This window comes from Monodon monoceros, unplaced genomic scaffold (assembly GCF_005190385.1).
Source record: "Monodon monoceros isolate NGI ecotype Baffin Bay Population unplaced genomic scaffold, NGI_Narwhal_1 Super_Scaffold_21, whole genome shotgun sequence".
Classification (NCBI taxonomy): domain Eukaryota; kingdom Metazoa; phylum Chordata; class Mammalia; order Artiodactyla; family Monodontidae; genus Monodon; species Monodon monoceros.
In genome coordinates, this window is record NW_021703778.1 from 60,372,923 (window position 1) to 60,396,094 (window position 23,172).

Genomic DNA, 23,172 nt, shown 5'->3' on the forward strand with positions numbered 1-23,172 from the left:
ATTCCATCAATCCACGGCCAGTCACACTGTTTATTCTCTCCACAACAATAAGGTTAACCCAATAGGTTTATTTGTTTAAGTCATCTGGTGAATTCTTTTAAATTATGTCTTGTTTCTAGTACTGCTTTCATTTTGCATTCATGTAAGCTTTTGCTGCAGCTGCTTGAGGAGAAAAGGAAAGAAGGCTCTCCTGGAGAAATGAAAAGAGAATACATTTTTAAATTTTCCTTTCTCCTAAAATTAGCACCTGGCATATGGAATATTCAGCAGGTGGCTCAGCAGGGACAGGCTTATTGTTTTTCATACCTGCCACTGAGATGTTTGACATTTGGCTTGCTAAGGAACAAGGCTTTTGAGGCCATCACTCTCTCTCTCTCTCTCTCTCTCTCTCTCTCTCTCTGTGTGTGTGTGTGTGTGTGTATGAGTATATGCTTGTGCTGTGGGCATGCTGAGGAACAGCTCATAGAGGTCTCTTGGAGGAGAGAGTACAAGAGACAGCCGCTATTAACGAAATAATACAATTAAGAAAAATTAAATACTAAAGAAGGGAGTATGTTTGCCCACATTCTATACTTTTATAGTTGAATAACTAATTCAAATCCTACTAGTGTTAGAGAATAGGAAACTACTTTGTCACTTAAAGAACTCCAGGAATTACACTTTATAATATAATAGGAATACTCTTTGAATATTATTTGGAGACCCAATTTAAAGTTCACTGAGGTAACTTCCCCCAGTTGTATGAAAAGCAGTCACTGAATTAGCATTCCACAAACATTTATAAACACAGCAGTTTGTGTCATGCACTATTTTAGGCAATGGAGCTTTAAAGAAAAAAGTGGAGTTTCAAATTTGAAAGAAATTTAGGTAGTATAATAAACTAACCATGGATATGGGCAATGGGAGAGATAGAAGAATTTCAGATAATCTCTCAGTTTCTGGCTTGATGCCTAGGTGAATGATTGAATCATTAATGGTGCCTGACAAAAACCACTAACTGCTTATCTAATAGCCACTCTACAAATTTTGTCTAATAAGACATAATGATACAAAACATAAGCAGATATCTTAGCAGGGAGCATCCATGAATATTCTCTAAAGTACACTGACTCAGCAAGGTGGCAAGCACTTTTCCTTTACCTTCCTTCTTTCTGCCTGTTTGAAGCACCAGCAGCCAGTTTGTGACCATGAGGTAACTTGAAGATAGACACTTCGTGATAAAGATTGTAGAAGAAAAATATGGATTCCTGATAATTGGTGAGTCACCATGTTAGTCCTGGGTTGCCTAATTCTGAAGTTTTATTTTGATAGAAAAATAAATCTTTATCTTATTTAAGCTACAATTATTTCAGGTTCTGTCACTAGCCATCGAAACTAATCCTGACTGATACTTCATTACAGAAAAACAAGTTACTTGGGGCTTTTTTGGTAGGTGGCAGGGTTAAGAGGAAGTTCAGCTTTGGATGTGTTATATGTGAGGTGCTGGTGGAACACCCAGAAACACTTGGAAACCCAAGCTAGAGATATAGATTTGGTATTGATCCAAGTGGGAGGCTAACGTCTACAGCTTATCATTTTCAGTCAGTGATTCTTAATTTTCTTCAGATCATGCCTATGGTAAGAACCTTCTGTTTTTCATTTCTGAGCATTTAACTTGCACTTTACCTTGAATACAATAAAGGCAATCTTTATTTTGCATGGCAATGCAGAACCAAAAAAATGAGCATGCAAGATGAAATTATGCAAAGTGATTTAAATAATGGAAAAATTATGATTGCTTCATGAGTTTTAAAATTTTTGTGAAATTTTAAAACTCTGTCAGTTATACATGTACAGAGAACAGAAAAAATAGTAAAGCTATTATTTACTTAGAATATTGGAATTTAAGGCACTAGAAACATTGAGAATTAAAGTGTTTTATTTGTTAAAAATGTATCGAGTATTTTCAACACTGCTTGCCTTCTTCTTGCTGATAACTTACTGTATAGGGAGCGAAGATCTTTCGTATGCCCTAGTGAATTGTCATACTCCTTCCTAAGTTTGGATCAACTTCCAACATTTTATCCTTTGCACATTCATATTGTGAAATATCTCCAAAAGTTCCCTTAACGTGGAGGTTGTTTGGCCTGTATTACTTCTGGGACATCTTCATCCTTTTTGTCACAGCTACTTTCCTTCTTTATGTTGATAAATGTGCCTTCACTAAGTTCCTCTGGCAGCATATGTAGAATCCCTCAAATGGTGACAGTGTCAACATTCCCACTGTCAGCTATTTATTCTATAATTCCATTTATGTTTGATACAAAATTCACTTCCAGCAATGTCGCTTTGGGTTATTTGCTGTACTTTCATCTCTGTTGGCCAATTCTCTCTTCTGATTGTCCATTTTTGTAAAATGTCATGTGGATTTATCACTTGGAGACAAGATGGTAACACAACTACACACTTTTGCTCTATCTGTGAACTGAATAACAGATGCAGAGTGACCAGTCACTGACAGACTGAAGTAAGTGGCGTGATTGGTCACTGATCATGGTGTGCATCTGTTATTTACATAGTGATTTGTGGACTGAAGAGCTAGCAACAAAGTTTGTACTTTATGCAATTACTGGACTGAACTGAACCATGGTAACTGAAATGTGAACTGTGATGTTGGAGGACTAGGTTATTTAACTAAACCATGGTAACAGGAAATCGTGCATGTCAGAACTATGCAAAGTGAGGCCTGTCTTCCTACGATCAAGTTCAGCACCGGTGAGTAATATCTAGATATGTTCATGTAACATTCATTCTCTCCTTTTCATACCTCCTCCTTCTACTCATGTTTTAGCCATATCATTTTTATTAGTATTACTTCCAGAGAGTGATAAGGGGAATTTTCAATGCATCCTAAATCAGTTTTGCAACTGATAGTTTTGATATATTGGCTAAAATGGGGAGGGAGGGCTTAAATTATCCTTAATCATATATTTTCCAGCCTGTTCTTATATCCTATAACCATGGACTGCTGAATTAACATGGCTGTAATAATGTTTTGTCAAAAAGAATTTTTTTATAACAAATTGTGTTATTAGACATTTTTACTAATCAGAATTATCTTTTTACTCATTCATTCAGTAAATATGTGCTACACACTGTACCATGTGCTTGGAATATTTGTATCAGTGAGAGGCAATAATCCTCGCCTCTGTGGTGCTCACATTTTAGTGGTAGTTGTGATGGGGTGGAACATGAGGCAATAATAAAGCCTGCTAGTGTTGTAGTGCTGTCAAGTTATGACAAGGTTATAAATGGAAAAAACAGAGATATTTAAGAGCATACTTTAAAAAAGTATAACCTTGACCAGATGATCAAAATTAATACCACTAACACAGTGATATTATGGACACCATGTATCTCTAGACACAATACCCCATGAAGGACAAAATATCATTATGTAATATTCTGGCCAGATATGTATAATTTGAATCTAATCATGAGGAAATATCAGATAAATCCCAAATAATGAACACTCTATACAAAAGGAAGTATTCTCCAAAAATGTCAGTGTCATAAATGCTGAAGTTTTTTGTTTCTTTTTTTTAAATCTCAATTTTAGTGCTTTTTATTGCCAAGAATTCTTAGTTTTACCAAAGGATAATTATTCACATTTCTGTATCTGTAGCAAATTTTGACTCATTTATTTACGAAATATCTTAAGCACTCATTTTGATACTGTTTTGGCTACTTTCTTAGCTTGGATCATCTAGGAAACAGAGTCTGAGCAAGTTTTAGGACTAGCACTTCATTGAGAGGTCTGTAATCTGAGGACGTCAAGAGTGAGGAAATAAGCAAAGGAGGCAGAAAAGGAGGGAAAATAAATTTAAGGATGCATTACTGAACTGGCCACAGTTTCATGAAGAGGGATAGTGAAGATGTCTCTGGGAAAACCAAATGTAGAAAAGAGTCTGAAACAAAGCTTATTTTTAACACTTTATTTACTTTATACCACATTTGATCATTCAGTGCTTCACTGAGCATCTGCTGGTTTGATATCAGAATACTACTGAGAGTTTATCCCTAATTCACGATCTCATGGATATCTCTACACCCCGTGTTGAGTTTTTCTGTAGAGAAGTCCTTTCAAGTGCAAAGGATCTTCCACCTTCCTCTTTATTAAGGAGAGCCAAGTGGGCAGTTGAGGTTCCATTTCTATATAGGAGAAGCTTAATGGTTGGAAGTAGGTCTTAGACCTTGCACTCTACATGGAATGACAGCTAGTTTCTTGACTTCTCCTGAGTTAAGCCTTTATGATACTTACTTTTAAAACTGCTATAAATCTAAAAAATGATACTAACTAGTGAATATAACAAAAAAGAAACAGATACAGAGAACAAGCTAGTGGTTACCAGTGGGGAAAGGAAGGGGGGAGGGTCAAGATAGGGCTGGGGATTAAGAGGTATAAACTACTATGTATAAAATAAATAAGCTGTAAGGATATATTGTATAGCACAGGGAACATAGCAAATATTTTATAATAACTATAAATGGAGTATAACCCTTAAAAATTGTGAGTCACTATGTTGTACACCTGAAACATATAATATTTAAACTATGCCAATAAAAATTTAATTAATTATTTTAAACAGAAAACTGCTACAGACTTATATTCAGATGAAAGTAAAAAAAAACTAATTCTAAAGCCAAGTAGAAAAATGTGAGGGTGTTAATATGTTTTGGGGATACCCTGAGCCCACTTCCCTTCACTGGCTAAAAAGGCCAGTTTTAAGCAAAATGGTAGCATAGTGAAAGAATTTCTTTTTGCTATTCTTCCACTCTCCTCTTTCACCATGTCTCTTCCCCTACCCCCAAAATACACAAGTGTCTGGAAAACTCATGCTGCTCCTTGCCTGTCTGTGGCACTCTACCCCCCACCCCCAGCTTGCCCTTTCCAGATAGTGCCTTTTACTCTTACCTCCTGTAGGAGTTTGATAGGGCTGTCATCACAAAATACCATGGCTTAAACAACAGAAATTTGTTTTCTCACAGTTCTGGAGACTAGAAATCTGAAATCAAGATGCCAGTAGGGTTCATGTCTGGTGAGAGCTCTCCCCTTGGGTTGCAGGGTGCTCATATGGCCTCTCTTCGGTGAGTGCATGAGGATGGTGGTGGAGGGTGGAGAGCAGTTCTCTGGTATCTCTTCTATATGGACACTAATCCTATCAGATCAGAACCCCACCCTTACGACCTCATTTAACCTTAATTACCTCCTTAGATGCCCCATCTCTAAATACAGACACACTAGGAGTTAGGGTTTCAGTATGCGAATTTTGGAGGGCCACAAATAAACACCCCCGTCCTAAATCTTCCCTCAAACCTTACCTTCCCCTAGCATAACCCTTAGAGACTTGTTTTTTGCTAGGTGTCTATTGTGATGAACTAATCTGGGCTCACAGCCTAGTTCTGCTCTTACAGAGGGATTCACACAGGAAAGTATATAGACTCTTACTCTTTGGAGAATATCAGTTTGAAAAAAGCATTTCATTAATTATCAAACCATCAAGCACTGCTGCCCATGTCCAGCCCTCCACCCAAGCATTTGCTATATGTGGCCTCAGGGACCCAGATACTTGGTGCCTAGGCATCTTTTTTTCCATTTCTGGCATATATTGTTGGATTTTTTGTTATTAATTGTATCAATGATGTTCAAAGAAGAAACTACACATAAGAATGGGAACAAAGACATGGAAATTGAACATTCTAGATTTAATTTCCAGTTCCACAAATAATCTATGAATAATCCCAGAAAGAAGGTAATAATAAGTCTTATACTACGGTGACTTGTGAAGATAACTAAGATTTATTTATTATTTCGAAAGAGTTTGTGCCAGTTATCAATCTATTCTCTCTCAGCTCTAAATTCACCCTTCAGTACCTGCTCTGCAACATTTCTCCCTTACAATGAGCACATGTTAAACTTTATCTATAAAGAGCACAGGAGGGACATTGCAGGAGGAAGAGAGCTTCTCTTCCTGGTTCCTGATTGTTGCATACTGCTTTTTCTAGTTCCTGCTGCACCATCTATTAGTGGTGCAAATGTGTGGGGAGAGACTTCAGGCTCTATTCCAACTGCCCACAGTCCCTCAGCAACCTTGCAGACCCCAGCTCAGGTCTAGTGACCACCTCAGCGTTGTCCTTCCAATGCACACACCATGCACTCTGAGCCTCATGCTCACAACAAGGCCTCAACTCCCTCTAAGCCCAGCAGCCTTGGCTCACATGCACTGGGAAGGGAGACCACTTAGGATGTTCTCCCAGTAGACTAGGCAAGATATAATGACATCTTTTAACAAGGGCTATTGAAGTAGAGATGGTGAGAAATGGCTGGTTGCCAATATAATTTGGAGTTAGAGTCAATAAAACTTCCTAATGGACTGAATGTGGGGTATGAATTAAAGTGAGAAATCAAGATATTTATACCAAGAAAGTGGATAAATGACAGAGATATAATTTATTGAGATGGAAAAGATTTAGGGAAGTCCATATTTGGGAATTGGAGAAAGCAGATGGAAACCAAGTTTTCTATTTTAACCATGTTTAATTTGAAATACTTATTAGACATACAAGAAGAGAAATCAAGTAAACAGTTAGATATACTAGCATAGGGCTCAGAAGAGAAAATAATGTTGAATAAAATTACAGTCATCAGCATATAGATGATGATGGCTCTGGATGAGATTACATAAAATCTAGATAGAAAATGGAGAACGGGGAAGGAAAGAGGAGGGGATGAATGGGGAGGAGAGAGTGCTTTGGGATGAACTAAGAGTAAGCTTAGGAGACAGAATTAACCATTGGCTTTGGTATTAGTTTTTCATTGGTTGAGATGGTTGGTAAGAAACTTTTCAAGGGCACCAGTATAAACAAAACCAGTTTAACACTAATACTAGCTCTAGTCCTCTGAGGGTTGCTTTTTTCAAATCTTATTTATTAGACAAGTATTCCTTCAAACTAACCATCTCATTATTACAATAAACCATTTGGTACTGTTTTTTTTGTTTGTTTGTTTGTTTTTTTGTGGTACGCGGGCCTCTCACTGCTGTGGCCTCTCCCGTTGCGAAGCACAGGCTCCGGCCGCGCAGGCTCAGCGGCCATGGCTCACGGGCCCAGCCGCTCCGCAGCATGTGGATCTTCCCGGACCAAGGCACGAACCTGTGTCCCCTGCATCGGCAGGCAGACTCTCAACCACTGCGCCACCAGGGAAGCCCTGGTACTGTATTTTTTAACTTCAGCTGTTGGTTTGTCAGCATATTGGAAAGCACAGGTAGAAAGTGATGACATTTGAGACATTTTTATTTCCAGGCATTTATACCAGCTATTATTACCATTTGATTTCCAGGTCTTGCCCTGACAAATTCACACTGATTAAGTGAAAATCAGCCTGGAAACTGTAAGGATGAGTAGGGTCAGGTTCCTCATGGCAGTGAGTTCTTGGCTGGACTCAAGCTCTCCCATCACTCTTTGCCCCACCTTGCTTCTCCCAACACTGATCACACATTAATTGAGCTCCTTTCCTTGCTCTATTTTTCTTCCCCAAAGCTATCATTATGTCTCATTCTATTATGCTATTTATTTTCTTATCTTTTTATTACCTGTCCTACCTCACTCCCATGTAGTATAAAGCTCTATAAAGTCATAGACTTCACTTGTTTTATTCACCCCTACTGTATCTGCTACCCCTGTACCAGAGGCACCTACAAGGTACCCAATCTTGTTGAACAAATTAACTTGTCAGAAGTTAGCTTGGTTGAAACTGGAAAAATCACATAGTGCAAAAATTAGTTCATTTCCTCCTCAAAATTAAGAGGAGTATATTATGTAATGAATATAATTATTATAATACACACAATATACTTGTGTGTCAGCACAAGTTACCACTAAGTTTTTGAAGAGATAGTATGCACTTCAGGGAGTTATCAATTCACAGATTACTCAGGCCTCTGTCATTATCTCTGAGGCTGCACAGTTTGGAAGGGATATGTCTCTTCCATTTATATTTTCACCCTCAGTATGAGATCAGAAAAAGAGGACAAATATGGTAAAGGAACATCTGAAGGCCAGCTCTAGGGGCACCAAATTAGGAATGACCTTCAGAGACATCACAGATCCATCATATTCCCATTCGCATTCATTCATTCTCTGTCTGTCTCTCTTTCTTTCTCTAAGTTCTGACTTCCCTTGGCCAACTAAACACTCACCCTATCCCTAATTTGCCTTCATTGCAGCATATCTTTCTCACTCCAGAATATGCTCTTAACCAATATGCCCATTTATAAAGTGTATTAAGCACATCAACCTATAGTTTGTTGCAGATGCTGCATTTTTTCCCCCTGGATTCTATTTGTCTTTTAATTTTGTTTAATCGGCTCCAGTACAGGAGTTGGAACTAAATAAAAATGTTAGCTCCAGTTTCTCCCTCCCTTAAAACATACATGAAGTAAGCATATACTTCAGATCAAGCACAATGCTGGGTACTGGAGATACAGAAATTAACAAAATACAATCTTTTTCTCAATGGGCTGACTCTTGCCTGGATGATAGCAGTGCTGATACTGATGCAGAGAAAGTAACTTTTTGTTTTTTCCTGAACCTTCCTTCCTTGTCTCTGTCCTCAGGGGAAAGTAGAGGCTTGTTCACTTCTATCACTTCTCAAAGATGACCAACAGTATGTTTTCTAAATTTTATTATTACTTTATTATATAGTTTATATTAACTATATATTTGTGTACAGACATCTTCAAGGGTTAACTGTGTAGCTTCTTTGTACAAAGACTCAAAGTCTGACAGTAATTGCATTGCAGTGGCCTGCTTTTAGTTTTGGGAACATTCCAAGCTTTTTCTTCTTCAAAGCCTTGTTAATGCTCTTAGCATGTATGAGGCTCTGCTGGAATGATCTTCCCTTGGCTCTCAGGCACAGTTAGCTCTTCCAACATGAGGCCACCATAACCACCTGACATAACAGCCAATGCCACCACTATCCCCTATCATAGGACTCATTTGTTTCTTCCATGATATTTAACACAATTTTTAGTCATTTCAGTAGCTTGTTTTCATGTGGATTGTTTCCCTCACTAGACTGTGAGTCAAATCCTTGTCTGTCTTGTCCACAGCCATATCCCCAATGTCTAGCAGAGTGCCTGGCATATAATAGTTGTTGAGTAAATATTTGTCAGATAACAGGAAAAGTAAGGAGGAAGAGAGCAAAGGGGGAGGAAAGGAGGGACAGAGAAAGAAACCTCCCCAACCTTCAATCATCTTGTACTTCTTCTGAACTCCTAAAGGGTCTACTGTCTAGTAATCTTCAAAACACTTTGCTCATTTACCTCCTAAAATAATGTATTTAAATGATATATGCCCTCACACATGTTTAAATTGACATCTAAAATTTGTCATAAGTTTAAACAAATGCAAAGGATAAACATCCTACATATTGTAAATATTAGCATTTAAAATAAATCTATTACATGATATTCTTTGAAATGTATCCAATGGGACCTAAATACAATAGAGATTTCATATCTACCACCATCCATTTTAAAAAGGCACAAAGGGACTTCCCTGCTGGTGTAGTGGTTAAGAATCCGCCTGCCAACACGGGAGACACAGGTTCGATCCCTGGTCCAGGAAGATCACACATGCTATGGAGCAACTAAGCCCGTGCGCTACAACTACTGAGCCTGCACTCTAGAGCCCGTGAGCCACAACTACTGAGTCCACGAGCCACAACTACTGATCCCGCATGCCACAACTACTGAAGCCTGTGTGCCTAGAGCCCATGCTCCACAACAAGAGAAGCCACCACAGTGAGAAGCCCACACACCACAACAAAGAGTAGCCCCCACTCACCGCAACTAGAGAAAGCCCATGCGCAGCAACGAAGACCCAACACAGCCAAAAATAAATAAATAAAATAAATTTATTAAAAATAAATAAAAAGGTACAAAGATTCAGCCATACCACTCCTAGACATCCTAGACTTCTCTCCTAGAGAGAAACTGGTATAGAGGTCCTCCACAGGATATGTACAAGAATATTCGTAACAACTTTATCAATAATAATTAAAAGCTGAAGAGAAATCAACTAACTGCTCCTCAGCAGTAGAATGGGTAAATAAATTATGGTACGTACAAGCATATATACACAGAGATATTATACAGCAATGGTTCTCAAACGTTTTGGTCACAGGACCCCTTTATACTCTTAAAACTTAATCGAGGACACTAAATTGTTTTAGTCTATTTGGGTGTTTCTATCAATATTTGTCATATTAAAAATTAAGACCAAGAGATTTTTTAAATGTTCTATTAATTTATTTTTAAAATAAAAGTAACAACGTGGATAAATCTTGAAAACATTATGCTAGTGAAACAATCCAGACACAAATGGAAAAATATTGTTCCATGTATAGGAGGTACCTAGAGTAGTCAGATTCATAGAGACAGAATATCAAATGGCCATTGCCATTGGCTCGGGGGAGAGGCAAATGGAGAGCTTTTGTTTAATGTTAAAGAGTTTCTGTTTGGAAAGATAAAAAAAGTTCTGGAAAAGAATGGTGGTGACAGTTGCACACAATGTGAATGTACTTAAAGCCACTTAACTATACACCTAAAAATGGTTAAAATGGTAAATTTTATGTTATGTAGATTTTACCACAATTAAAAAGTAACAATAATAAATCCATTACATATTAATGTACATAATTTTATGACAACTATATTTTCTAAACAAAAATATTAGTAAGAAGAAATGGCATTACTTTAGATTTTGCAAATCTCTTTAAGTCTGGCTTAATAGAGGACAGCTGGATTCTAATATCTGCTTCTGTTTTCAATCAGTCATAATATGTTATTTGGTTGAAGTATATGAAGAAAATTTGGCCTCACAAAGACATATAGTGGAAAAGAGAAGGATTATTCCAGTAGCCTTTTCAGAAAATTGCAAACAGTCTTCTTTAATACTACATCAAAACTTGGTAAGTGTGGGCTTCCCTGGTGGTGCAGTGTTTAAGAATCCGCCTGCCAATGCAGGGGACACAGGTTCGAGCCTGGTCCAGGAAGATCCCACATGCCGCGTAGCAACTAAGCCCATGCGCCACAACTACTGAGCCTGCGCTCTAGAGCCCACGAGCCACAACTACTGAGCCTGCGTGCCACAACTACTGAAGCCTGTGCGCCTAGAGCCCGTGCTCCGGAACAAGAGAAGCCACTGCAATGAGAAGCCCGTGCACCGCAACGAAGAGTAGCCCCCGCTCACTGCAACTAGAGAAAGCCCACACACAGCAACAAAGACCCAAAGCAGCCAAAAATAAAATTAATTTTAAAAAAAACTTGATAAGTGGTAGTTTCTTAAAATATTGGTTCGCCAAAATATTCCAAATACTGACACAGTTCATGGTGTAGCAGAAAAGTCACATTTGTTAATATCACCACCAATCTCAACAGAAATGTCATGAAATACTGGGAGGATGTTAAGTGAATATAAACATTCCAAATTTCTAATTTTTGTCTGGAAATGCAAATTTTAACAATGTCCACAAATATAGTCAGTTGTTTGCCTTGCAGGGGCAGGCTGACAAAATTTTTTTTGACAAAATACCTGCCAAATATCTAAGTCTGAGTAATCATAGTTTGTTCTTGGTTCTTTTAGGTAAAAATGGTGTTCTATGGAAAAGCGACCATTTCAGTTCACAACTCAATTGCACAAGTGCTTTCTCCTGAGACAATCATCATACATACATACGCAGAAGTAATTTATGTGTACTTCCCATTTAATCACAAAGAATATTAAGAAGACATGCACTAATCTCAGCAACACAGGAACAAAAGGGAACTTTGTCAACCTGATAAAAGACTAGTAAATTTACTAGTTATTCCTAATATCATAATTAATGATAAAAGACTCCCTCCAAAGACTGAAAACAAGTCAAGGATATCTGGTTTCCTTGCTTCTACTCAATACTGTACTCAAGAATCTAGTCATGGGCTTCCCTTGTGGTGCAGTGGTTGGGAGTCCGCCTGCCGATGCAGGGGACGTGGGTTCGTGCCCTGGTCCGGGAGGATCCCGCATGCCACGGAGCGGCTGGGCCCGTGGGCCATGGCCGCTGGGCCTGCCTGCCCAGAGCCTGTGCTCCGCGGCAGGAGAGGCCGCAGCAGTGAGAGCCCCGCGTACCGCAAAAAAAAAAAAAAAAGAATCTAGTCAGTGTAGTAGGAGAAGAAAAAGAAAAAAAAGCATATGAACTGGACAGGAAAAAAAAACTGTCTTTATTCACAGATGACATAATTATATACATTAAAAATTGTCAGAAAGATCTACGAAAAGCCTGCTAGAATTAATAAGTGGGTTTAGCAGGTTCACAGGATACCATGCTAATATATAAAAATATATGCAATTAACAACTGAAAGTTGAAATGTAAATAATATAATTTTCAAAAAATATAAAGTACTTAAAAATAAATCCAACAAAATTTGTGCAAGATTTCTATCCTGAAAACTGCAATATATCTATGAGAGAAACTTAAGAAGATGTAAATAAACAAAGAGATATACCATGTTCATGGATCTAAAGATTTAATACTGTTAAGGTGGCAATTTTCCCCAAACAAGTGTATGGATTCAATGCACTCTCAATCAAAATCCCAGCCTTTTTATAGAAAATGACAAACTAACTTTAAATTATATACAGAAAAGCCAAGCATCCATAATAACCAAATGAATTTTGATTTTTTTCTTCTTCAGTTCTTTAAAATAGGCATGACTGTTTAAAACAAGAGTTTAAAACAAAGAGGCTGTCAGCATGGATCCTAAGACATTAGAAAAATTATAAGAGAACACTATGAACAACATTATGCCAACAAATTCAACAACATAGATGAAAAAGACAAATTTCTTAAAATACACATTGTATCAAAATATATACAAGGAAAAGCAGAAAATCTAATAGGCTTACATCTAATAACCACATTGAATTTATTATGAAAAACCTTCCCCAAAAGAAAACTCCAGGGCCAGACAGTTTCAATGGTGAACACACCAGTTATACAAATGTTTTTCAGAAAAGAGAGGAGAGAACACTATTCACCTCATCTTATGAGGCCAAGTGTTATGGGCTAAATTGCGTCCCCCAGAAAATTAATATGTTGAAGTCCCAACCCTCACTACCTCAGAATATAACCATATTTGGAAATAAGGTCCTTACAGAGGTGATTAAGTTAAAGTGATACTGTTAGGGTAGGGCTCTAATTTAATATGACTGTTGCCCCTAAAATAAGAGGGAGTGGCACCAGGGGCATGTGCTTGCACAGAGAAAAGGCCATCTGAGGACACAGAATGAAGGCAGCCATCTGCAAGCCAAGGAAAGAGGCTAATGAGAAACCAAACCTGCCCACAACTTGATCTTGGACTTCTAGCCTCCAGAACTGTGAGAAAAGAAATTTCTGTTGTTTAAGACACCCAGTCTGTGGTATTCTGTTATGGCAATCTTAGCAAACTAATACACCAACATAAGCATAATACCAAAACCTGACAAGATGGTATAAAAAACTATAGATTAATATCTTTCATGGATACAGAGGCAAAATCCTTAACAAAACACGAGCAGACCAAGTCAATAGTATAAAAAAAGAATAAAGCTTCAAGACTAAGTAGGATTTATCCCAGTAACACAAGATTAGTTTAAGATTTCAAAATCAATTGTTAATTCACTATAGTAACAGACAAAAGGAGAAAACCTATATGATCATTTTAATAGATACAGAAAAAGCATTTGAAAAAATCCAACATTTATTCCTGATAAAAACTTCCAGCAAACCAAACATAATATGGAACTTCCTCAAATGAATATATGGCATCTATAGCATAATTAATGGTGAAAGATAGAATTGTTTCCTCTACAATGAGAACAAGGCAAATATACCATTATAACTACTTCTATTCAACATTGTACTAGAGGTCCTAGTCATTGTAAGAAGGAAAGAAAAAGAAATAAATGACATTAAGATAAAAAAGAAGTAAATTGTCTCTATTTGCAAATTATATGATTATTAATGTTAAAAATCACAGGGAGTCTAGAAAACAGTTACTAGAACCCATAAGTAAATTTAGCAAGGTCATAGGATACAGGGTTCATATAGAAGAATCTGCTAAAAGTAAACATTAAAGATATATCCTTATATCCTAACAGCAAACTTGGAAAATGAAATTTTAAAAGCCATTCCATTTACAATAGCACCAAAAAATTATGAATAAGTCTAACAAAAGATCTTTATATTGGAAACTGCAAAACACAGTTAAAAGAAAGTAAAAAATATCTAAATAAAAGAGAGATATACAACCTTCATGGATCAGAGGATTCAATATTGTTAACATAACAATTCTCCCCAAACTGTGGTATTGGTGAAAGGATAGACATACAGATCAATGAAACTGAATACAAAGTAAGAAACAGAGTGTGCACACACACGTGTGTGTGTGTGTGTGTGTGTATGTGGGGCAGGAGGGAGTGTTTTGACAAAACTGCCAAGTTAATTTAATGGAGAAAGGGAGAAAGAGTAGTCTTTCCAATAAGTAGTAACAACCGGATATTGGGTATCCATATTTTTTTTTAAAAAGCAGGGAGACTATCAATCCTAAAGTCACACCATATGCCAAAGTTAATTCAAAATGGATCATAGTCCTACTTGTAAAACCTAAAACCATAAAACTTATAGTAAAGACTATCATAGAAAATATTTATGTCCTTGGGTTAAGCAAAGATATTTCAGAAAGACATAAAGAGTATGAATCTAAAGAAAAAATAGTCATGCCAAGGTGCCAGGAGTTTTAACCATCATTGCTTTCGTACCATCAACAAAAACATCAACACACTGAAAAAGGCAAATAAATAAAACCCTAAATGATTATGAAAATAATTTTGACTCATGGAACCCCCAGAAAACTCTCAGGTACCCCCTCCAGGAGTTCTCAAACCCCACTTTGAGAATAGCTATTTTGCAATAATTAAAAAGAATGAACTCTGATGTATGCAACAATGGATGCATCATACAGACATAATGTTGAACAAAAGAAGCCTGGAACAAAGGAGAACATACCATATAATTACACTTACACAACTTCCAAGAACAGGCTACAGTACTCTATAGCGTATGAAGTCAGAATAATGGTTAACTCTGGAGTCAAGGAAGAAGGAGATTAACTGAGAAAGGTCATGATGGGAGGGCATCACCTATATCTTGATTTAGGTGGTGGTCTGTGTATGTTACTGTATGGATGTTATTAAAAGTACAAAAAGAAGTAATATAAACAAGTCCTTCTTTAACAGTTTTATGTCTTTCTTTTTCCCCTTTGAACTTATATTTCAATTCCACTTCCTTACAGAATATTATCCTAATGAAATAGATTTCTGTATTTTAAAGTATTTTATTAAACATCCTCTAACATTTCTATGCAATATTCCTAGGCACATTCTCAAGTAGGTCAGTTTTAAGGAAGAATTCATAGTGAAGCTAAGAATCCGGAAATTCTAGTTTGAAGATAATGGATTATAACATTCATTTGGCATTTCATACCTTAATTGTTAAGTATATTTTTATCTGTGTATGTCTTGTTTCACTAGAAGGTTAGTTCCTTAAAGGCAGGGATGAATCTCGAGTCTTCCATAGCAAAGGACCTGGCATGCAGTAGTTGATGGCTCATTGATTTATTTTCTCATTCATTCAGGCAACAAAGATTTCTTTAGCATTTATGTGTAGGGTACTTGCTAGGCCCTAGACGTATAATAATGGGTAGATGCAGGGCTCAATAAATTCCTGTTGATAACTGATTGATAATTATCAGCTACATTTTAGAAAGCGTGTAATTCTCTTTTCTTCTGAACTCAAGTGCAGGTGCACTACAGGTCTGATTAACCCTGTCATAAAAATGGGGACACCAAGACACAGAAATTAATTAACTGCCTCACTTAGGGTCATGCACTTTGTCATGGCTTGAGTAAGGATTAAAAACCATTACAGGTTTTTTCCTGGACTGAGGTGCTATGGGAATTCATTCAGATTGACTGGAGTTCATATTTCATTTAAATGCTCTCATTTCACTTGTGCTATATCCACCTTCCCTAACTCATATTTCAGGACCTGCAGTCTGAATCAGTTTACTTCCACTTCAGACACTGTCAAGATAAATTAGACACTGAGGGTCCATGGCACCCTCTGAAGCAGAAGTGCTATTAGTAGAAAATATATAAGCAGGTTTATTTTCAATATAGTGTAGCACTTTTTTGGAGAATGTATTTTCTACTATAAATGAAGTAGGAATAACAAACCTGAATGAATTTTGAAAACATTTAAAATTTGATTTTTACTATACATCCTCAGGCAAGCATAGCCAAAGAAAGGTAAGCAACAGTAAATATTTTTATCTCTGACATTGCATCTCCAAACCATTCTGCTGAATAAGATCTGGCAGGTCCCTGACTGTGAGCAGAGATAGGGTAACAACTCTGATGATACATAAACTTGTATCAGATACAGCCTCCATTTTTGCTGTAATCATCCATCTATAGCCTAGCCTGTTCAGCTGACAAGGCATGTTATTAATAAAGCCTACTGTACCATAAGTGCCTTGCCCTATGTGGTATTTATATTGTTGGAAACTGTAATTGTCTGAAACAATGGCCTCTGTGAAAAGATGTGATATGTTTTGAGCTGTGTAAAGATCAAAATAATTTAGACTAATAATGGTAGCTGTTTGTGAAGGATTAAAACATGGGTTATGCTGCAGAGTTAATGACTCGGCCTTGCTTTCAACGTTTTACTTCCATTCTGGTCCCTGTGAGATAACCTGGAATTTCATGCCAAGTTTCCCCACCGGAATGTAAACTCATTGAAGGCAAGGAACTCTGACTTATTCACCAGCATCTTCCCAGCACATAACGCAATACTTGGAAGAAAGTCATCACTGAATATTTGTTAAATGAAATGAATGAATATGAGTATAGGGAAGAAATGGAACAAGTTTCAGGTTCAAGCCATTATGAGAGTTCCTGCAGGTTGTGACTTGGAATAGTAGAGTGGGACCCAATCTCCAGGAGATCAGTACTAATGGGGAGGGAGAAGGTGAAATGGAAGCAGTCTGAAACCGAATAGCTGAGGATACCACGTGGCACTCACAGATTGCTGAGCCAGACATAAAAGTTCTGGGTAAAGAACCCTGCTGGGAAAGAAGAAACTTGCCCTTGTTCCTCACCTCTCCACCCTCACCTGATAGGATTTAGACGAGTTCTTGCATCTTTCAACCTGGATTCTCCTGAGACAACAAAAGGGGTTTCAGATCTCCTCTAATTCTCACTAATGGAGTGCTAGGTAGAACAGCCTGCAAGTGATGGCTTGTGGCTTAGGGACCACTGTGAGTGGCTAGGATAAGAGCAAGGTCTTAGATAGGTAGATAGACGGAGGGCCAAGTCTTGAAAGGGAGCCAGATTACCTCTCCATTGAACTAGTAAGGACAAAATATGAAGGAAGATTTAAAAATTTAGAAGTAATGAAGGAGAGTAGATACAAAAACATTTTGAAGTAGAGAAAAAGAAAAATGAAGGAAACTTTTGAGACCTAAGCCGCAACCACTTTTCCTAATTTCTTTCCTTGCAAAATCTGATATTGTTTGGATTACACCCTCCTGCATGCTCATGGAAGGTAATTTCCCTTCCCAGTATGCAGGGTAGATTATGTTTGGCCTCACAGCATGCGAGGTAGATTATGTTTGGCATCGTTCTTTCAACAAGTAATTAGTTTAGGATGTGTGTTTGACACAAGTCTGCCCAATGGGACTCAGTTCTACTAGAGGCCTCTAGGAAAGGTTAACCTTCCTTTATTATGAAAGAGACAGAGACAGAAAGAAAGAAGTGGGAGACAATATCCCTCTTTGTTGGATTCCCTTGACTGCATTTGATGCCAAGAAATGCTGAAGATATGATGCTGCCTTGAAGGGAGATAGCAGGAGAAATTACCATTGTCTGAGGATGCCAGAGTAGAAAGAAGAAATCTAGTTGGGGCCTCAGTGACATACTTGAGTTACTCAATTAACCAGTAAAGGAACCACCTTCCTCCAAACTTCTTATTTGATGGGATAATAAATTCCTTATTTTTCAAAAGCTATCTCCAGTCTGGTTTTCTGTTGCTTGCACTTACATTGATAGCTTGACTTTTCTAATAAAGGTGAGAGCATGTGTTATGAATGTGAAATGCGGGACTTGAAAAGTTTGAAACAGATATTTCAGCTTTTACCCATAGCCTCCATCTTCTTATCCCTTCCCCACTACTACTGGACTCAGACAAGGGCCAGGAGACACCGGACTGGATGTAAAGGGACCTCTCCCTTCTCAAGACTTAGTCTTTGTTTCCGGCTCAAGCTCAGTGTGTTTGACTCTTTTCCTGAGGACATGTTCTGTCTCAGGAAGCTCCTCATTCACTCCAGTAAACAAGCTTCTGGCGCCTTGCCCCATCAGTTCCTCAGACATACCCAGGTGTGTCTGAACCCCAAGCCACAGCTTAGGCTCAAGTGGGGAGCAACAAGCACAGCACCTTTCTGTACCAATATCTAGCAAGGCTTTGTGGCCCTTGAGCAGAAACAGAATTAAAATGGTCAAGACTTAATGATGGGAACTGGCACAGGCATGGGATAAGGTCTGAATGCAGGAGTTAGCATTGACCCTTGAACAATACAGGTTTGAACTGCAAGGGACCACTTAATACGAGGATTTTTTTCAATAAACATAGAGAACTCTTATGAAGACCACACAGCACCAAGCTTAGAACTCTGCATCTACAGTTAGTGTCAATACATGTGTATTAAGTTTAATGAGCAGGTTGTGGGCTGAAGGTCCAACGGTTTCCTTTTACAGACTCTTCTGTTCAGAGTGTCTTTCAACTACCACCACCTTCCCCCACAAAACAAAACCTTCAATGTTTTCACCTCAGTTATCTAAGTTTATTTTAATAATATACTTTGAAATTGGAAATGGTAGAATAGTTTTATTTAACTTACCAGGAAGAAATCGAAGACACAAAGAGATGAAGTGACTTGGCCACGGTCCCAGAGGGCATGCGTGGCAGAGCTAGGATGGTCTCTAAGTCCCTGGGGGCTCTCAAGCCATTGTTCTGATGTCCCTGTATGTAATTGTTTTGACAGCAATTTCCCTGGTTCTCTCAGTAGCCTGCTAATCACGCACGTCAATCACATGCAGGAACGCCATGGGCCTAGGGTCAGCCACAGTCTCAGGAGGACGTAATTCAAAAGAGAAAACAAGGCACCACAGAGCACTTTCTCCTTCCAGCATGTATGTCAGTTGTGGCCTCATGAGTCTGACAATGTGTGCAGGAGAGGATGTTGTTTTCTTTCCCCCCAGAGGGAGAAAGGCTATATCAAGTGTTCTGACCACAGCTGAAAACCAAGTGAGAAATCCAGCAGTTTAAAGTCCTCTGACTAGAGAACACTCAATGATATGGGAAGAGTTCTCCACCCAATCTCTAAAGAATCAGGAGGGCTGTCCTCTTTCTTCCTCCTCAACGACAGTCTCCGTAGTTTCACTCCAGTCTTTTAAGCGACCCTGAGGGTGGTGAGGCTTAATGTGAACCTTGACACAGATGGTTCACACTAATTACTCTTCTCCTGCAGACCACTCGGCCGTCCTTCCTCATTTCACTTTCACTTTGGCGAGCAGCACCGAGGGGCCCAGAAGCCACGGTCCAGGCCCAGTCCTGGGAAAAGGCCCCGAGGAGCCGCGCGCGTGGAGCCGGGAGGGCGGGGCGGGAAGAGGAGCGTGCGCGGGGGTGAGGATGTTCGTGTGAGGCGTGGATCCTGGAATGCGCGTGTACGCGGCCCGCGAGCACCGCCCGCGCAGCGCCGATTGGCCGGGGGCGCGCGGCGGGGGAAACCCTTGGCTAATCTCCTGCCACTCAGCCGGGTCGACTTCGAATCCGGACCTCAGCGCCCGCGCGGAAGGACAAATAGTCCCGGCGGCGGTGCTGCGTTCCCCTCCAAGGCTGTGCTTACCCCGCCCGGGGCTGCGGGGGCCCAGAGGCCCGGGCGGCGGGGGAGGGGCTTCCTCCGCGGCTCCTCGACCCCCGCCCCCTCCTCGCGACCAGACGGGTGGATTGCGCTCCCCTGGGAAAAGTAATTGGATTCCGGGCTCCCTCCAGTCGGGATCAGCGGAAATCGGAGGCTGAGCCTGCAGTGGGAGGGGCGGATGGGGAGAAACCGCCGGGGAGGGAAGCTTGGTGAAAACACCACTATGCCTTGAAGTGTCGGCGTGCTGTTTTCTGTGCAGGCCGCGCTAGAAGGTTGGGTGGTAACGAAGGATCAGTGAAGATTGCCCCCGGTTCCCTTTTCCGCCTGGCATGTGACTCCTGCCCTCTCCACGTTGTTATTCTGAAATTCACCTGGATGCCGATCCCCGGGAAGAAAAATATTTTGGAACCTTTTAGACTTTCAGACACCACCACTTCGTTTTTCTCTCAGAGCTCTACTTGGAGCTGAGATGGTGAAAGAACCCTGTCCAGTCTGGGATTTGGAGATGTGTCTTCTTAACGGGGTAACTCAGGAGAAAATAGCATTCTTACCAGAATCGTCCGGGAACGAAGACTATCTTAAGTCCTTGCTTTAGCAGTAGTAAACTTCCCTAATTCCCTTTCCCTTGCGGAGGTGGAGCAAAAGTGGGAGCTTTAAGCAGAGTTTTTGGCTGAAATCATAGGAATGTTCTAGGAATTTAAGAGACTAGCTCACCCCTCTTGTGATGTTCCCCCCCCCCCCGTCTCATTTACTGCATTTCACTTATTCATTCATCATCAAGCAAGCTTTCATTGGGGACTTTCTATGTGCCAGGCTCTGTTGTACTTACCAAGGATATGTCAGTGAATAAAACAAGTACCTGCACGCATGGAATCTCATTGCAATTCCTCCAGTGGGGGAGACAGACTATACATTTACATAAACAAATAGATACACAATATAATGTCACGTAGCGGTAAGTGCTGTGGAGACAAAGCAGAGTAGAAGGACACACAAGGATGCAGGTGGAAGTAGGGCGTTTATATTTTAGCTAAGTTGATCTAGAAGGGCCTCTCTGAGAAGTTATGTTTAAATAGTGGTCTGAATGAAATGAGGAAGAAAGCCAAGCAAAAGTTTGTGGGAAGAACTTTCCAAGCAGAGACAAGAAGAAGTGCAAAGGTTTGGAGGCAGGAGAGTGGTGAGTTTGAATTAGTAGGAAGCAAGGAGGCCGGTGTGAATGCTGTGCAAAGATCAGGAAGAACAGTTGTAGATGGTATTTCTGACTTCCTTCTGGCTCTGTTCCAATCACCTGTGAGAATAATCATTCTAAATCTTTACTTTTAGCACATCTCTTCATGCTTCAATAATTTCATGGCTATATTTTTCTAGTGCATTAAATTTACTCTTCTGACTGATTTTGTTCTGACCCCATCTAGTTCCCTCTTACCCTATAAACTACTCCTCAATCTACCCCTTCAATTTTAGTTGGATCTGCCTCTCAAGAATATTCATGTTCACTTATTCCTATGTATTTATTTATGGATCTACCCTCACACAACTTAGTATTGATTCAGTAAGGGTTTGTGGTTGCAAGTGACATAAAATCCAACTCAAATTGGCTTAAGTAGGGAAGAGAATTTATTGGCTCACATAACTGAAAAGTTCAAGATTGAATAAAAAGTTCAAATTATGTTATCAAGATTGGAATTCTCCCTGATATGTTGGCTGTTTCCTCTGCTGTTGGCTTCATTCTCAGGCTCCACAAATCAGCAACCAGCAGCTCTAAGCTCACACTGTCTTCACTACCCGCAAAAATTGTGTCCATTCCTAAACCAATCACTGTTGCCCAGAGAAGATGCTCAGATTGGCCTGGTCTGAATCAGAAGCCCATCCCAGAAGTTGAGCCTTTTAATAACACATGAATGGCACAAAAAGATGATTCCACTTTAGAAAATGGGACTATGGTTATCAGAGGAAAGGTGGATATGTCCTGGGTAATGGAAACAGAGAACATACAACACATCCCTGTTCTTCTGTTGATGTCCCCAAATATTCCTCTTCTATATATGCCTTTAAAAGTGTTTATGGGGATTCCCTGGTGGCGCAGTGGTTGAGAGTCCGTCTGCTGATGCAGGGGACACGGGTTCGTGCCCTGGTCCGGGAAGATCCCACATGCCGCGGAGCGGCTAGGCCCGTGAGCCATGGCCGCTGAGTCTGCTCGTTCGGAGCCTGTGCTCTGCAACAGGAGAGCCCACAACAGTGAGAGGCCTGCGTACCACAAAAAAAAAAAAAAAGTGTTTATGCCTACTCAATGCAACAGTATTTTTTCCCACCACAAATGTACTCACTTCCTCCCCAAAGAGAGATGATCCAAAGATCATCTAGTTACTGCTGATAACTTCAAGTCCAAGACAGCAGGATAAATCATGTTTCCCCAGCTTGTAGCAATATAGTTCTTCATGGTCTAGCAACCTAAGGCTACATGATAAAATTAGCTACAAAGTACTTAATTTATAATAGAAAAAGAAAAAACTTACATTTGGAAAAATGACTATGGCAAACACACAGTGGTCTCCAATTCGTTGGATATATCGTATCTTGCTGGACAGGAATAGCAAAGGCTTCCTACCATGAGAGAAGAAAAAGTTCTTTGATCAACCCATCTGGCTGCCATATGTTGTGCTCTTGGAGAATCTCTCATCCATTGTTCTTCCATGCCATATCTGTAATGGACAATGGGGAGGATAATCCTGCTAGGGACCATACCTCTTTAGCATTCTGCTTCTTGATACAGTGGGTGTTGAAAAATCACTTGCTATGGCAGAGGTAACTAGCTTTCGCCAGCAAACAGCTGGGATCCTCTTCTGTTATGTAGAGTTGTTGCTAGGAAGTAGCTATATAGTCAGGGACTATATTTCCCAGCATCCCTGTTAATCTTGGTAAAGTCATATGACTATCTCATTGAACTATGATTGGAAGTGATGTGAATCACTTAACAATGTGGTTAAGAACCAGGTAAGCCTTCTCTGGTCTCTTTTTCCTCCTATGGCTGCACTGAAAGGACTCTAAGACCCTGGAGGATACATAAGAGAGCCA

At 39.5% G+C, this 23,172-nt stretch overlaps 1 protein-coding gene across 2 annotated transcripts in view; it reads right to left on the reverse strand.

Moving 5' to 3' along the window:
- ZNF280D (zinc finger protein 280D) overlaps positions 1-19,873 on the reverse strand; it is a 326,315-nt gene extending 306,442 nt beyond the window's left edge. For both annotated transcript variants that reach the window (XM_029236531.1, XM_029236529.1), the window contains exon 1: positions 19,075-19,873. The gene's annotated coding sequence lies outside the window, so the exon portion shown is untranslated. The remainder of the gene's footprint in view (positions 1-19,074) is intronic.
- Positions 19,874-23,172: the final 3,299 nt, after the last annotated feature.